Here is a 9,773-nt window from a genome sequence, read left to right as displayed (position 1 = left end):
TCCCCTCCCCCAATTCCCCAATAAAATCTTAAAAAAAAAAAAAGAAATGATAGAAGGTCGAAATGTTGCAAAAGGGGAAGAAAAGGGAGAAAGTCTCTTGTTTTCTAGCGTTGACTCATCTGGAAAGTACTTTTGGTGAATGTCTCAAAAGGAAAGAAAATTTAACTTAGGTTCCTTGTTCTTAATTAATCCCCGAATAATTAAGGTTTCTATTTTATTTTCCCTGCAGGGTGCCAGATACGATTGTGTACATAGTTCTCTGCATACAGGCATGTGGCCCTGGCAGAATGGCATCTTTCCATATGAGGTCATCTTTCCCTTATAGACACAAAGGTGCTACATGGGCTAACAGTGACCCTGTTCTCCCTCCCCATTTGGTGTCTTATATATAGTCATCTTGGTCTACTTTTCTCCCACTGCTGTCTTCTTCCCTTCGTTTTATACTGTCTTCGGAGACCACAGGCAGGAGAGTCTTCATAAATCCAGGCCCCGCTGAGGTGTGTTCTCAGTAATAGTCATAAGAGGCCATGTTTATATAGAATGAAAGGAGTAGGACCTTTCTCTTAGGAAAAGTCCTGGGTTCTGGGGCTGGCTCTGCCACTTCAGTCATGTGACTTTTAGATTACATCCCTGGAGCCAAATTTTCTTATATGAAAGCAGAGATAATAATAGCTCACCTGTCTCTTTCTGAGAGCCCGTGCAAGGACTAAAGGAAGGAAATGCTTTGACAATGATAAAGTAGCATACAGACGTAAAGGATATTTTAGTAATTATTTATGGTTACATCCAGAATGGTAGTTCCTAAACGTCACTGCTATCTGATGGATTGGAAATTATGCTTCTCCTAAAATTTCTGTATTCTTTAAAAGGACAAGTTCACAAATAATTGGAAAATACATCTTATATACAATTTGTACTTGACAAAACATCACATGCCAGGAAGCATATTTAATTAAAGATAGGCAAGATTGTTTACTGAAAACTACAACGTGTTACTGAGAAAAATTAAAGAAGACCTAAATAAATGGGGACATATACCATATTCATGAATTGGAAGGTTCAATTTTGTGAAAATGTCAAGTCTTCCCCACATTGATTGTGATGGTAAATTGGATATGTCAACATGACTGGACCACAGGATGTTAAGATTATTTGGTTGAACATTATTCTGGGTATGTCTATGTCTATAAGGGTATTTTAGATAAGATTAACATTTGAATTGGTAGACTGCGTAAAGCTGATCGCCTTTCCTAATATGGGTGGGCCTCATCCAATCACTTGAAGCCTGAATAGAACAAAAACCCTCCTAGGAGTAATGGAGAAGCCTTCCTACTTGACTGCTTTGAGCTGGGACATCGGTGGGGGTTTTTTGCCTTTGGACTTGAACTGAAATATTAGCTCTTCCTGGCTTTTAAGCCTGCCTGCACTTGGACTAAACCTATAGCATTGGCTTTCCTGGTTCTCAGGTCTTCAGAAGCAAACTGCAACCACACCACTGGCTTTCATGGGTCTCCAACTAGCTGACTCCAGATCTCGGGACTTTTTAGCCTCCATAATTTCTTATAATAAACCTATCAATCTCTTGAGCGAGCTGCCTCTCAATCTCTCTCTCTCTCTGTCTCTCTGTGTCTCTCTGTCTCTCTGTGTCTCTGTCTCTCGCTCACTCTCTCTCTCTTTCTCACACACACACACACACACACACACACACACACACACACACACACACTATTGTTACACTATTGTTTTGTATGTGTGTGTAAGTTCTATTTCTCTGGAGAACCCTAATACATTGATCTATAGCTTCAATGCATTTTCAATCAAAATCCCAATGGCTATTTTGCAGAAATTAATAAGCTAACTCTAAAGTTTATACAGAAATACAAATTACCTAAAATAGCAAAGGCAATCTTAGAACAAATTTAAGGAACTTACAGTACCAAATTTAGTATAAAATCACAGTTATCAAGACAACGTGTTATAGATATAAGGACAGACAAATGGATCAATGAACAACAGGATCTCTAAATCGAACCACATGTACACAATAACTTAATTTTTTATAGCAGTACCAATGAAAATCAGTGGCAAAAGGAAAGTCTTCTTAATAACTTTTTCTAGTGTCTGGATATCTATGCAAAAAAAAAAAAAGAAGCTTTACCTGTATTTCACTCTTGCTATACAATTAATTTAAGGTGGATCCTAGACCTATATGTGAAAGGTCCAACTATAATGCTTCTAGAAGAAAATTTAGAAGAATATCTTCATGAAATTGCAGTAGACAAAGATGTCTTAGGACACAAAATGCACTAATAATAAAAGGGAAAATAATGGATAAGTAGAACTTAATCACATTTAAAGTGCAAGTACTTAAAAGTAGCCATTACAACTAATCTCAGTTTTTAATATAAGAAAGACTGATGATCTAGGCATGGAAATAACTGTCCCAGGATAAATATATGTACCCAAAATGTTTCAGAAACTCACACAAGGGTAACGGCTTCATACTTCACCAACATGGAAGGCCCAGGGTTAGGAAGCATTCAAGACAACAAGATAAGGTCTTTGTCACTGGAAGATAAGACTCCCTCAAACCACACAGTGCTACTAAACTATATTCTGATGTGCAATTCAAAAGGAACTCAGGCAAAGAAGAGAATAGGTGGGACTGGAGTAGATATGTTGAGGATATGAAACAGAAGGGAATTTAGAAAGCATCTGATCAAACACTCCCATTCCATTTTTTATAGATGAGAAAACTCAGGTCCACTGGAATAGAGAAGGCCACATCATTGGTTTGTGATACAGTCAAAGTGGAACTCAGCTTTCTTGGTGTCCTCTCAAATTCTCCTTCTATCATGTGTCATATGGCTGGCTTCAGTATGCGGTCAGGTTTCTCAGAAGATAGAGGGGACTCACATGGGTCCTGAAAATATGAACTTGAGTTGATATTTGTGAAACTCCCACTACATTATCCAGCATATAATAGGAGCTCCGTAAAGAATACTATTAGGTTAGATTGGACTTCCCAGATGAACAATGACAAAGTAGAAGGCCCCAAAGCCAACATTTGAACAGCAGAGCTCATTTAACACCAAGATTATCCCTACAACTGCCTAGTACCCCATTCCACCAATTACTGTCATCTAAGGAAAGCCAATGGGGCCCTGGCCCTTCTCTAAACCACTGGGCATGAGGATTGAAGAAAGAAACATTCATCCTTTCTGTGGTATGCCCAGAGTCCAGATATTGTCCAGGAAACAGGAAGGCTACAAATTGGACATGAACACACCACTGAGCTATCCTCATCCCAAATCCTTGGCAAGGGTAGGTGGGAGTTGGTGATATGTTGAAAGAGGGAGCTGCTTAGCAGGGAGAAACAGCTAGGATAAGGGAGCAACTGATGTCTCGCAGAGTACAAGGCTAAGCAAACTCCTATGCATTTTCCAAACAAATATTATTGCATTCATTTTTCCTCAGCCCAGGCAGAAAAAAAGCACTGACTTTCCACTTGCCTCACTTTGCAGATCCACTTGTCATTATTATACACGCACCTTCTAGCATCGCAGGCAGATTTTTGTAAGTGCATCCATTCAGCCAACAAATACTCATGGAGTGCTATGTTGTTCTGGCCCAACGATAGGCAACGAGGATGCAGGGGTGATTAAGGCAGGTCTCTGCCTCCAGAGGGAGAGAGACAGGTAAGGGAATCACAGCTTCAGAGTGTGTTACAGTGGGGAGAGTCCAGCTACCCAGTGTGGATGGTATGGGGAGGATACCTGGGGAGACATCTCAACTCAAACAAGAAGATGAAAAGGACTTAGACAGACAGGAGGGAGGGATAGCATGAGCTGTGCTCAAGTGACTCTCAGGTCATTTCTTTGCAGTTCCTAAAGAATGTTGTTTTTACCTTATCATCCCAGACAAATTTGATCTGTATCACTGAGCATGAAGAAACACTGATACCTTCCATCAACCTAACAGTTTCTTTTGATGCCCACTGTGGGGAGGAAGCCACTAAAGTAACAAGTATATGAAGTAACACCTTCTCTCTGTGAAATTATGCACTCGCAAACCTCAGAAACAAGATTTTGTTAAAAACTTGTTAAAAGCTTTAGGGACATGAAAATGTTGATTTGCCTCTCAGTTGATTCAGGATGGCCCAAACCTACAATGTGGACATAAAAAATGCACTATACCAACAACATGGTCAAAATCCAAGAGCGAATTACAACAGTATCGCTGCTTAGATCAATATAAGGGGCAAAGCTCTCCCTTCTGCATAGCAGAAATTAAAACAAAAAAACAAAGTTTTCCTTTTGGTTGCTTTTATGGAGGGCCTTTTATGCACAGGGCCCTGTGCTAAATGCTCTATTTACATTATCGTATAGAAACCCCCTAACACCTCTGTGAAGCAGGTGCTATAATCCCATTTTACAGATGAGGAAGCTCAAGGCAAGAAAGGTGAGGTGATTTGTCCAAAGTAGGCATCTAGAAAGTGTTGGAACTGAGATTCAAACCCACATGTACAACATTTACTGAGTACTAGTTATGTGCCAGGCACTGTTCTTAGTACTTTTCAAATATGAACACATTTAATCCTGCCAGCAACCTATAGGGAGATGCCACTGTCATTCCCATTTTAAGATGAAAACAAGTGAGGATGAAATAATGTGCCCAGCATCATACATCTCTCTGACTCCAATGCCTAGGGCAGATTTGTGTGTAATTAGGGGTGTGGAAGGAAACAGGAAGGTCATGTACAGGGGAATAGAGCTCTGTCCTGCTCTGTGTGCTGTAAAAGGTGAGGCTGGACTTCGGGGAAGTGCCGTGTTCAGATTTGAAGGTGGTGGGTATTTTGGTGTGGCTTCACCTTCAGTCTGCAAAGGAAAACTGTTTAACCAACCTTCTTCTAAGGTGGCCCTACACTGACGGTGGCCTCACCTGTCCCACCTGCAACCAGTCAGTCACATCAGTGGTGTTCTAGGAGGCATGTGGAGAAGTACATATAACCACTTGGCACATTATTTAACAAAACTTTAAAGTGAATTTACATACCCAACGCTGGTGATTTTGTGGCAAAACTGATGTGCTCACATATCACCCATTGCTGGGAAAACAGCTTATGCTATATACCCTAAGCTTCCGTAGTGCTGTATGTCAAATACTTGTCAATAAAAATGGAGGAAAAAAAAAAAAGAAGGAATACCTCAAAAAAATGCAAGTAATATCCCAGAACAACCAACGCATTTTAAAATATTTGTAGCTTTCTGGCCTAGAATTCAAAAGCTGGGGTATTTCTTCAAAAGAAATAGTTTTACATTTATAATTACATTTATGAATAATATATAATTTTAATTATAAATTTATAATTTTTATAATCTAATTGTAAAAGATAGAAAAGAAACATAAGTATAAGGTTGCAGACTATAGCATCAAATACAATGTCAAGATAATTTGAAACACCTCAAATATCTAGCCATGAGAACAAATAAATTGTGATACAGAATTCAGTGGAATCCTCTGAAGCTATTAACATACTGCATGCACCGTAAAGTTGGAAAAATGTCTATGATAAGGGGAGAAACAAAATACACTTCACCCACACTAAAATTATAAATATATTAAAACCTTTTTTGCCTTAAATGGACAATTGCAAGGCAACATAGTAAAATAAACAGTAATATGTCAGGATGCCTGGATTTTAAAAGGCATCTTTATTGCTATTGCAATATAATGTTTGTGGGAGAAAAAAAATAACAACAACCTTCGAACCAATTTGGGCAGGAACAGGGCCCTCCTACCCAGTTTGTCCTCCATTAGAGAACCTATCACAGTCCTCCTGGAAAGGGATAAAACTGGCCCCCTCCACAGGATCTTCTGCCTGAGCATCAAGGAGGGCAAACATATTTACTCAGCACCTCACAACCCAGCGTGGCTAGCTAAGCACTGTGTGTTACATAACTTCTAAAAGGAAGGCGTTGTCAATGGTCTCGTCCCATGAGAGAGGCTCAGGAAGAGGCTCTCAGGCCTTGTGAAAGGACTTCCTGAACTTTGGCATATGCATTTGAAAACAAAGTTTCCCTGTACTGCCTTATGATCTCTCCGCTACCTCCCAGAAGCATACACAACTCTGGTTGGGAAATTGGCTACCCCTGCTTTGCCCTTGGGCCCTTTTTCCCACCACACAGGTTACTATCAACACCCTCAGGGGTACTATCACCATATCAAGGCTACTGTTCATTTCCACCAATTCAATTCAACCATCCTTCCAGGTCCAAATCAAGCACAGCTCCTTTCCTCTTTTCCTAGAGGACTGGCAGGCCACCAGAGTGGGAAGCGGTGGGACAGACCTGGGTCAGAATCCAGCTCTGTCACTTTCCAGCTTGGTGTACCAAAGTCAAGTTGCATAACCTCTCGGGGCTTCATTTCCTCAGCTATTAGGTAATGCTGTAAACAACTCTTCATGTGATTGTTGAAACACATGAAACGTAAACTGCTTAGAACTGTAGAACGGTACTGCCCAATACAGTAGCCACTGGCCACATGCATCTATCAAGCCCTACAAAAGTGGCGACTCCATACTGAGATGTGCTATATATACCTGTAAAAAACACACCAGAATGTGAAGACTTCGTGTGGAAAAAAAGAATGTAAGATCTTGGATTAATAATTTTTATGTTGATTCCGTAATAGAGTAAATAATATTTTGGATATACAGTAAAACCTTGGATTGTGAGTAATTTGGTTTGTGAGTGTTCCGCAAGACGAGCAAACATTTCTAATAAATTTTAACATGGTAAACGAGTGATGTGTTGCAATACGAGTAGTTTGTTTCTGGAACGAATTACACTCGCAAACCAAAGTATTACTGCATTGGGTTAAATAAATGATCAAAATTAATTTAATTTGTTTGTTTTTACTTTTTAATGTGATTATTGTAAAATTTAAAATTCCATATGTGGCTCACATGTTGTTGCTTTCTACTTCCATTAAACATAGTAACTGCTCAATGTTAGCTGTTTCCCTGTTTTTCCCTGGCCACTCATTGGCTACCTAGAGTGCTCGGCATTGTCAGCAGTGCCTAAAACTCTTAATTACCTCTGTGGGAGCAGGTGAGTTCCTTCCTCTTGCCAGGCCCCAGGTTACCAACCTGAGACAGATGACAGAGTAGAAAGGACATTACATTTAGAATCCGAACACTGGTTCCAGTCCTGGTTCTGCCATTACCAGCATGTCATTTTACTCCTCTAAGCCATAGTTTGTCATTTACAAAACAGAGGATAACGATGTCCTGTTCGTAGCATGAGAGAACACATGTGAGATCTTTGACAAACTGTAAAGGATGGTATAGTTCAGGATTAAGCAGTATAATTAACACGGTGAAATGGTTGGGCCGTCCTGTCTGCCTCCTCTGATATTCCTTGCCTTCCACTGTATACTGTTATTTAACTATTTTCCACGTCTCATGTTTCTAGAGACAAGTTTCCCCAAGAACACACCTCTTCCGTCTCACAAGCCCCGCAATGTAGCCAAAGCAGGTTGACCTCCTCAAATCACCACACAAACTGTGCCTTGTATGCCAGGCATTAAGCTTAGGGAGTTCAAGGGGCAGTGGTGGAGGTGGTCTTGCAAAAAAAAAAACCAACACAACAACATGGAATGTACTTGTAATGGAGGAATCAATTAGGTGTAAGTGCACCAGGGAACAAGGGTGTAGGGGCCAGGGGGAGGGTGCACCTTATTTGGGAGAAGCAGAGAAGGTTGATGGTAGAGGAGATGTATGAAATGGCCAACAGGAAGGACTCTGTAGGGAATCTGCAAAACAAAAGGGTAAAAAGGTATGAGTGAGCATGCAATGCTATAGCATTTAATCCAAAGTAAACATCAGCATATGCTGTGCAATGGGTCGCCTAACAATATCAATCTTATCACAAGAGGTCCCTATATTTGAAAGGTCCTTCCTGCAGATGGAACACCATTGCCTTCCTGCCTTTACTACTTCAGGTTTCCCCAGCTCACCGTACAGTCCACTGAGGAACAGTCCACTGAGGGACAGTCCACTCAGGGATGTATTTAGTAGGCTCTTAGGAGCTTAAGTACCACCTGTGCCAACTGCATAAACCTCAGTTATTTGCACAGAGAGGCTTGTGACAGCAGGAGCTCTGTCTCAAAACATCCTGTACCTATTATTAGCCAGGAAATATTGCCTTACCATGTATGCTCTATCTGCCTCCTCGCAAGGCCAGCAAGCATAAAAACCACAAAGCTACATCATAGTGTGGTTGGCAGGGTATGTTTTGTCCTAATTCCAAAATAAAATCCGGGTTATTTCTAGTTAAGCTAAACTGCAAACTCTTACTTCATCAAAAACACAATGTTCTACCTGCCTGGTCCAGGAAAAGCAAATACACAAAGCTTCTTGGGTAAAGATCTGAAGTTGAGATTGCTGCCAGCTGAACTTGTCCCTTCAGGTTGGAATTCAATTTTTGTTTTCAATTACAGTTGACATTCGCAATCACAGTTGACATTCGGTATTATATTAGTTACAGGTGTACAGCATAGTGCTTAGACATTTATATAATTTACAAAGTGATCCCCTCAATAATTCCAGTGCCCACCTGAATCATACATAGTTATCACAATATTAGGTATTCCAATATTTAAATAAGAATCACAAAAGGTCTTATTTTAATTAAAGAATGAAAAGACAAAAGATCAGGAAATGGGTATTTCTGAGAGGGACAATGAGCAAAGGGAACAGATAAGTACCCATGCAGAGACGGTCTCTCTGGGCCGGTGGCCACCTCAGCATATAGGGAGGGAGAGTGGAGCCACACTTGAACCAACGGTTAGTTACAGAGTCAGTGCTAGGTCAAAAATTCACCCCGTTGCAAAACTACTGATTGAAAGTATTTAAGAATTTTAAAAGTTGTATCAGCCTATTGCAATATAGAGACTTTATTTGGATCCTGATCTGAATCAAGTTTTTAAAATTCTCTCTCTATATAAATACACACACACACACACACACACACACACACACACACACACAAACTCATATGTGTGTATGCAGACACATACACATATACATATGACAATTGGGAAATTTGAATATTGACTCCATATCTAATATGAAGAACTTATTCATTATTTAAATGTGGTAATAGTATAGTTAAGTCTTTATTTTTGAGGAGTCTTTTTTCAACATATACACTGAAATATTTACAGATAAAATTTAAAAATAAATAAACAGCTGAATTAGAAGTCAGTTAAGGTAAGGTATTATTTTGCATGACATTCATGTGTAGTACATGAAAGTTGAACAAAGTCCTCCCACCTTAAATCACCCATAAAATACAGAATACACGGTCTGTTTATACAACCCTGAACACTCATACAAAAGTTTACTCAGTAAATCCATCACAGCTGGGTTATCCTCCAGCCCTGGAGGAGATTATGAGTTCTCCAGCTTAGTACCAGAAGAATTAATTATCTTGAGTTTAGTATCATGTAGCACAAAAAAAAGAGAAATATTTCAACACTGGGATTTCATCCAGCACAAGATGCTCACCCTACAGAGGCCCAGTGAACCCCTGATTCATGTCTCCCCACCTGCACTTACATTAAGATGACTGAGTGGCTATCAGAACCGTGGGCACTATTTTAACTACTTTCTCTTTCTTTCTCAATCTCTCTCTATAAGAATGTGCTGAGGGCCAGCCAAGTGGTGCGTTGGTTAAGAGCTGGCTTGGGACGCCAGAGGGCCCCGGTTC

At 40.0% G+C, this 9,773-nt stretch overlaps 1 protein-coding gene across 8 annotated transcripts in view; it reads right to left on the bottom strand.

The window, feature by feature from the left end:
- Window positions 1-9,773, bottom strand: part of ST6GAL1 (ST6 beta-galactoside alpha-2,6-sialyltransferase 1) — a 107,992-nt gene that overhangs the window by 47,962 nt on the left and 50,257 nt on the right. For 5 of the 8 annotated variants that reach the window (XM_019669203.1, XM_019669240.1, XM_019669185.1 and 2 more), the window contains exons 3-4: window positions 7,738-7,815; window positions 7,099-7,150 (exon numbers count right to left, since the gene is read on the bottom strand). The gene's annotated coding sequence lies outside the window, so the exon portion shown is untranslated. Of the gene's footprint in view, window positions 1-7,098; window positions 7,151-7,737; window positions 7,816-8,019; window positions 8,093-8,212; window positions 8,271-9,773 lie in introns of those variants that run through there. The other 3 variants (XM_019669223.1, XM_019669214.1, XM_019669261.1) reach the window with 3 other exon arrangements.

The sequence above is a fragment of the Hipposideros armiger genome, unplaced genomic scaffold (genome assembly GCF_001890085.2).
Source record: "Hipposideros armiger isolate ML-2016 unplaced genomic scaffold, ASM189008v1 scaffold_14, whole genome shotgun sequence".
NCBI classification, from domain to species: Eukaryota; Metazoa; Chordata; class Mammalia; order Chiroptera; family Hipposideridae; genus Hipposideros; species Hipposideros armiger.
The sequence above is the reverse complement of the archived record's forward strand: the minus strand, read 5'-3'. Positions and strand labels throughout refer to the sequence as shown.